Source organism: Mastomys coucha, unplaced genomic scaffold (genome assembly GCF_008632895.1).
Source record: "Mastomys coucha isolate ucsf_1 unplaced genomic scaffold, UCSF_Mcou_1 pScaffold21, whole genome shotgun sequence".
NCBI lineage: Eukaryota > Metazoa > Chordata > Mammalia > Rodentia > Muridae > Mastomys > Mastomys coucha.
The window spans coordinates 187701278-187709270 of NW_022196904.1; positions in this window are offsets into that span (position 1 = coordinate 187701278).

Consider the following 7993-nt stretch of genomic DNA (forward strand, 5'->3'; position numbering starts at 1 on the left):
AGGAGGACCCTCACAGAGGACCTCAGAACTCACCAAGAAGCCACCTAATCTTCATTCCTAGAACCTTGACCTTCTGGGAGGAGGAAGTCTAAGCTGGAGGTCGAGGTTGGCATCAGAGCGGCTAAAACGGGGTGGGATAGGTCAGCTGGATGCCTACTCAAGGGAACTGGTACATCTTCCAACTGGCCTCCAGGCTTCTCAGAGCAAGGTGCTCATTTGAATATGTGTGTTGGTGGCTTTGAAAAGCAATCCAATAGCAGCATAGTCGCCTCTAGAAAGGTTGGACTTCAACCTCTGCAGACATAACCCGGAGGAGCCCACTGTCGGGAGCAGGGATGTGACAGGCCCTGTGTGAGCAGGAAGGGTCCAGCTGGGAAGCATGGAGGGCCAGTGGAGTGACCTCAGAACGGGAGGACGGCAGGCAACTGGAGAGGTGCCGATGGAAAAGGTTTCGGACACCTGGTCCTTGCTGTCCCCTCCTGTGGAAGGTTTTAAGACTGCTAGGTATGATGTAGATCAAGCCCCAGAGCTAAGTGAGGAGGAGGGGCACTGGCTGAGGCACAGGGGAGCACATTGGAAAGGGCACTGAGGTGTCGCCAAGGCCCTGATCCTCATGCCTGCCTCAGGGAAGGGCCCAGCCTGCTACTACAGGCATGCGGACTTCAGGACACCCTTTGGTTTTGGTGTCCAGCTGCTCAATGGCTCCATCCAGGGCCATCGGGCTTCTCTATAATTAATATTCTTTACCTACTATAGTGTGGAGCAAAGATGGCAGCCAGGTAGGCCCGCCCAAGACTGTACAGGTTACACCACTATGACTGGATACAGCAATTAAATAGAAGAAGGTTAAATACACCTTCACTGTGGGAGCTTGAGGCAGCTGGTCATATTCCACCCCAGTCAGGGAGCCAAGATAAATGTAGGGGCTTGGCTTGCTTCCTCTAATTCAGCCCATGCCCCAGCCCATGAAAGGCAGCTTCCAACCTATGGGACCTCTTCCCACCCTGGTTAAACCTCTCTAGAAACGCCTTCACTGGCATGTCTGTGGTCAAGCTGCCAGAGGATGTGAACCATCACAGAGCCAAGGTATTTCCCAGAGCTCAGTGTGAGACAAGGCTGGAGGACAATGCCAGACAGGCATGGGCTTTTGGGCCAGCCTGTGAAGCCCAGAGAGAGCCCCAGTGGAGAAGCAGGTCTCAGATAGCTCTCCAGATTGCTACAGCGTCCAGCACCTGCCTCTGCCTAACCCGGTCTCTCTGATGGATGTCATGGATTGCTACGGCGCCCAGCACCTGCCTCTGCCTAACCTGGGCATCCAGCACCTGCCTCTGCCTAACCCGGTCTCTCTGATGGACGTCATGGATTGCTACGGCGCCCAGCACCTGCCTCTGCCTAACCCAGTCTCTCTGATGGATGTCATGGGCCCTTTCACTTCAGAAAGGATTCATGTCTAAGAAATAATGACAACCTTACAAATTGTACCCAAACCATAGAGTTTTACAACTAGATGAGTGAAGTCAGGCATGGTGATGCACACCTTGAACTCCAGAACTCAGGACAGACATCTGTGAGTTTCAGGCCAGCTTAGTCTATATAGCAAGTTCCAGGCTTGCTGTATGTCCAGCCAGGGTAATGTAGTAAGATGCCGTCTAAGGATAAATTAAGTAAGTTGTGTTGAAGTTATAGGAAAGCATGATTATTTTTAAAAATTCACGGTCCTGTCTGACTTATGATTGAAAACAACCCTCCCCTAAAAACCTAGAAGTGACTTCCTTTCTGTGTCAATTGTTTCTGGTTTTCTTGCTGGTGAGGAGGTCGCCATCCTCGGATAATCCGCTTCTTACCTTGTCTACTTGACACTTACCTGTTGACCTTGGACCTGGGCAGAGCAGCCTCTCAGAAGTCCTCCGCCCTCTCCTTCCTTCATGCCGCTAAGTCAAGTCATCTCTTAGCCCCTCTGCTAGTCACATTCTCCAAACCATATATTCATATTACTCAAAAATACACTCAGGGGTCACAGATCATAGGTCACAGGTCAACAAGGACAGCCGATGGCCCGTCCTTAGACTATTTTGTCATAGTTCAGAAATGTTTTCGTCTGCGTGACCTCAGGATGGGTGATGAAATATGGCGGGTCAGGGCAGATGCGTATGGAGCTGTCATCCCAGGCCCAAGTGAAGTGGTGAACTCCCAGCCTGCACCACCACACATTTATCCATGTGATGTTTTCCCGTGGAGGGTCGGGCTTCTGTAGAAAGCTTTGCTGGGTCCTTCTTCAGCCTAGTATCTCCTAGTTGTTGATGGCATTCCCAGCCTCCCAGGAACGTGATTACCCCTTCCCCGCACCAGCCAGCTGTGAGTTCTCCTGAGCCTATTGGTGCATGGACACTGAGAACACAACATGGATCCTGAGACTGAGACATCAGAGGCTGCTGCGGGGATAGATAGTAAATACCTATGTATCTCCCAAAGGGATGTTGATATAGAAAAGGTAGCGCTCTTCTCTGGAGAAAGATGGAGCTGGGTATTCCAGCAGCTGAGGCCAGAGAGCATGAAAGAGCCGGGCTTACAAACAGCAGGCCGGAGGGATTCCCAGAGAGAGGGATGGGAATGTGCAGACCCTACAGTATGATGGTGGAAGAGGATGGAAGGTGGGTAAGGAACTGGGGAGCCTCATGGATCACTTGGAGTTTGGCAGTCAGGGAAAGCGGTCCAGATAAAATGAAGAAAACCCACGGAGCGGCGCACACAGGCCTGCTTGTCCAGGAAAACACCTTTATCTTTTCTAAGCACCTTGGGAAGAAGGCAGCTAATGATTCCATCGTAGAAGCAACTTGACCCAGATTTGGATCCTGAAGGGCACTCTTCCTAGGGCATCCTCAGGGCCCCTCTTTTCTAACTACAGGCTCAAACACCCCACTTTTGTGGTCCTCACCGCAGGACCTGTAGCCAGTGAGCATTCAGAGATCTGCTAGAAGGAAGGGCCATAGCAGGAGAGCCATTCAAACCAAGATCCCCACATGGCACACTTTCCAGGAGAATGCTTTCATCCGAAGCTGAGAGAACGTTCCCCAGCTTTAAGCGACCTCTCAGGATGTGTGGAGTCTGGCGGGCATGAAGATGCAGCAGCCTGACATGTTCTGCCCCCAGGATTCCCACTGGGAATTAGAAGACAGTGTGGCAGCTCTCTATTAACTTTTATATATATTTTTTATCACCTGAACTCCTTCGAGGTCCCCCTGGCTCCACAGCAGGGGTCCCCATGTGATATCTGCCAGGATCCACCCCCACTTTCAGAGCATGGGGTTTCTACGCTGCCCTCCGTTTTTCAAAGCCTTTCGCTGGTCATCAGAGACTCTTGGGTTGGGCTCTGAGAAACCGGGGGCTTCGTCTCTTCTCACCCTCTCCCTTTTCTGCCTCCTCCACCCCCTCACTTTCTCTTCTCCTTTATACTGAGTGATCTGTTCAAAGCAAGCCATCTCCTGGAAGTGTCTGCATGGGATCTGGGCTCCCATCAAAGCCACAGGAGCTTCCTACAGCCTAGCTCTGTCGGGTGTCTGTCACAAGAACTGACAGAAATTTGGGGGGCTGCTTCTTGCTTCTTGAGGCAGTGGCAGGGTTGGAGGCTAAGGTAGGCCTGGTGTTTGGGGTCACAGTTGTCTAATAGAAGTGAGTCTTGAGCCAGGCCATCACGGTTGTCCCACCCTTGGCTAATAAAATGCCCATGGCCTTAGATACTCTTAGATACCTTGTGTCTCTTTCTGGCTATATCACCAACTGGTAGCAGACAAGTTCACTACTCTCAGACTCAGTATTTTCATCTGCAAAGTGGGACTAATGGTTACAGCTTCCTCTTCTCTGGTTGTTGAGATGTTGCAATACACTGAGATGTGTACATTAGACACCCAGTATGTGGAAATGGTAAGGGACCGTGCCATAGACAGTCAGATTCCACCAGAGTCTGAGCAGGCCCTGGGATGGAGGGGAGACCCAGACATATCCAGAGTGGCTACAGGAGGCGGAAGAAGGGGAAAGACCCCTAGCAAGTACTTCCTTCTGGTCTCCATTCCTTCTGTCTCCATTCCTTCTGGTCTCCATCGCCCATGAGTGGCCAAACACACCTACAAGTCGAGGATGAGACAATCTAAGCACAGTCCCTCCACCAAAGTGATGCAAGGGAGGCCTGGAGCAGAGAAGGCAAGTCGCGCGCCATGTGCTGTGTGATATTGTCACACGTGGGCACATACTGTCTAGGCTGGGTGTTCATAAGCACAACACAGAGAAAGCAGCAGGGTCTCCATCCACCCTTACAAGGGTCCTGGGAGAGGAAGGAAAGTAGGGCTCAGAGTGGACCAGACCAAGGTTCAAACTCATCTCCTGGGAGAACCGATGTCTGTGGGGCAAGTGTAGGGGAGATAAGTGAGCGGAGGATGGAGGGGGAGGATGGAGGGGGAGGATGGAGAGGCATACAGGACTTCACTCACATGTCAGCTTCTAGACTCTAGGATGGCTGAGGAGTCAGATACGAAATGGGAATAATGCAGAAGAGACTCCTAGTAATAAAGGGGAGGGCTACTCCTGTCTTCTCTGGGAACAGCAGCCTTGAGTCCCACCTCAAGTCACTCCTTCAGGTCGTGGAGGCTGCTCTGTGCCTTTCTGGATCCAGTTAGCCCTGTGGGATAGTCCTGGGCAGACTTCTCAGTGATTAGTGTGAGGATGTGCATGACTGAGTGGAATTTGACCCGTAGGTTAAGATGGCACGGAAGATAGACAGAACGTGAAGACAGAGTTGTGCACCTTCTTTTCCAGTTCTGATCACCCATCATGTCTACAGATGCAAGTGAAGAGCCAGTGTTTTCAAAAGAAACTCAGCCTTCACACAGGCCTGGCAACGCACAACTGTCATCCCAGCACTTTGGAAGCTGAGGCAGGGGTCTAGTTAGTTCAGAGCTAGCCCAGGCTACACAACAAGACCTTATCACAAAACAAAAGGCTTTGAAGTCCCTAAAGCAAGCTAGGCTGTGATCTCTCCCCATCCAGAACTGCTACAATGGGTAGGCCAATAGGAAGCTAATAACGAGCTATTCAGCTGCGTTGCCACCCAAGTTAGAGATCTCAAGTCAACTGAGAGCAAGGCATGGATGGTGTCTTCAGGCACTTCCTCAACAACACTAAGGGGGACATGGTCTAAAGCAGAAATTCTCAACCTGTGGATGAGACCCCTTGGGGGCCTGAATGACCCTTTCACAGGGGTCACCTAAGACTGAATACACAGATATTTACATTACGATTCATAACAATAGCAGCATTACAGTTATGAGGTAGCAATCTGGGGTCACCACAACATGATGAATTGTATTGAAGGGCCGTAGAATTAGGAAGGCTGAGAACAGCTTCTCTAAAGGGACAGAGCTTGGGATGGGATTGCTTGATGGTTGTCAGTTTGACTGTACCTGGGATTAACTAAAACCCAAGCAGCAGGGAACACCTGTGGTGGGATCCTCCTGGTTAAACCATTTAGAGTGAGAAGGCCACCTTTAATCCAGATCTTCTGAAGCAGGAAGGCCCACTTTTAACCTGGGCCACACCTTCTGGTGGCAGAAGACACAGAAGACAACATCACAACTGTCATGCTCAGGCTCTTCGCCTGCTTGCCCTCACGGTCTCTGGCAAGTTCATTCCTCCCCTGCATTAGATCCTCCATCTCCAGGATTCTAGTATAGACTGAAGACCAGCTGAGCTAGCCAGCCTTCTGGACTTTCTATTAGTGGACAGCCGTCGTTGGACTGGCTGGACCACAGCCCATAAGTCACTTGAACAAATCCCCAACCATTCCTTGGTGTGATGATCTTCATTGCCAACTTGACTGAATGTTCAGAGTCAAGGAGGAACACAGTCTAAGTGTGCTGGTGAGGGGGTTTACAGAGCGGTTTACTGAGGGGGTAAGACCTTCTGTGTGCACACGGCTGGATCACACACTCGAGGCCTGGGCTGGGTTAACAGGAAGAGGAAGCTGAGCATGTGCATCCACCTCCCTCTGCTTCCTGATTGTGAACTCGATGTGACTGGCTGTTTTAAGATCCTGCCGCCATTACATTCCCAACATGCCTTAAACTATAAGCCAAGAGTAAAACTTTCTCTAAGTGGTTTTTCCTCTGGTGTTTTGTTTCAGCACCACTTCAGGACACTGGGCATTGATTCGTCCAAGGTCACAATGTCTTAAGCAGTGGACCCAGAACCCAGCTAACCTCACTTGGAACAGAGCCTGTGACTCTGGTCTTATGGCCCCGAGCAGCGGATGGACCGGCCAAGCTCTCTCTGTCAGGAACAGCAGTCTACCTTTTTGGGGTGGAAAATCCTACTGAGGAAAATCTCAGAGGGCAAGCACTCGAGCTTTGATTGTTTCTGTCTGTGCGATTTACCATTTAGAATTGCTTCCTCAGCAAACTCAATCTACTGCTATAGGAAAAGTAAGAATCAATTACCCCAGATAGATAGGTAGATAGTAGCTTTGGGGGAAGAAAAATATTGAACTCTGTCCACACAGATGAGTTTCTGGCAAGAAATTCAAATAATCGCCCTCCTCCCACAAAGTCTGAGTGGGCATAGGCAAAATGGGAGACAACAAGAATAGGGCTGCAGCCTGAGCTCAACCTGAGCCCCTCCCCCTTGCTTGGCTCCCTCAGCCACAAGGCCAGGGTTCTGGGGGAAGCTAAGGGCCATCTTTCTCTGGAGGTGGGGGTGGCTTCGAGGACATGGCCCTTCCTTTTCATAATAACCACTTAGGCAGCAGCAGCCCAAGTCCTGCCTTTAACTCCAGCTCTGTACTGCTGAATTTTGTTATGGCTCTGGGCTTACTTTACTGCAAAGGGGGAGTAAATAGGGAGCCCCGAGACCAGGAGAGGGGGCAGACATAGAAGACAGGCCATCACTCACCCTTAGACACCCTAGGGATTCCAGGCTCCTGGGGGCTTTTTATTCCAGGTCAAACTCTCTGCTCACTGGAAACCATACTCCAACAGAGTCCTGATGAAGGCGGGCTGTCTAGATGGACCAAAGGCCTTCACTAACCCCACATCCTCCTCTGCCCTGAAGTTCAACGCCATGACCACCCTCCTTCCACGCCCCTCCTCCCTCTCCCTACTCATTGCCAGTGACCCACCTGGCTCTGTGGCCAGCGGAGCTTGCAGCCAACGGTGTTCATCTGCAACTGTCATCGTTTCTGTCTTGTCACTTGATACCAGTCCTCTTGAAGCAGCTCCCACTCTGATTCCTCTTACTTACCCCTACCCCTCTGAGATAAGGTCCCACATACCCTAGGCTAGCCTATGCAACAGAGGATAACCTTGGATTTCCCGTATGCTGGGAATATAGGCAGGGACTACCAATACCAGGTTTATATAATGCTGGGAACTGAAACCGGGACTTGATGCATACTACGGCAAGCATGCTGCTACCAAGCCACAGGTCGCTGTGGATAAAAACCACACTGAAGGCTGGGCTGGTTCCCTCAGCAAGCTCTGTCTTGCCAGCTATCAGCAGCGGGCTGCTTCACTGCGTGGTGAGGCCACGGGCTCATGGTCCCTTCTGTCTTCACTGTGTGGCGAGGCCACGGGCTCATGGTCCCTTCTGTCTTCACTGCGTGGGAGGCCACGGGCTCATGGTCCCTTCTGTCTTCACTGCTTGGCGAGGCCACGGGCTCATGGTCCCTTCTGTCTTCACTGCGTGGCGAGGCCACGGGCTCATGGTCCCTTCTGTCTTTACAAGTTGGCCTCTCACACTCTCGCATTTTTCTGACCTATCCAGGAAAGCTTTTCCACTTTCTGTAAGGATTCACAGCTTTACAACAAAACAAACAAACAAACAAACAACAAAAACCTGGGCCCACCAGATATCCAAAATCACAAGAGCCACATAATGAATTACATTTCCAAAGTTCCTTCTGACATAGGAAGTGTGGTTTCCCAGGCTCTGAGGGATGGATGAGACCTTT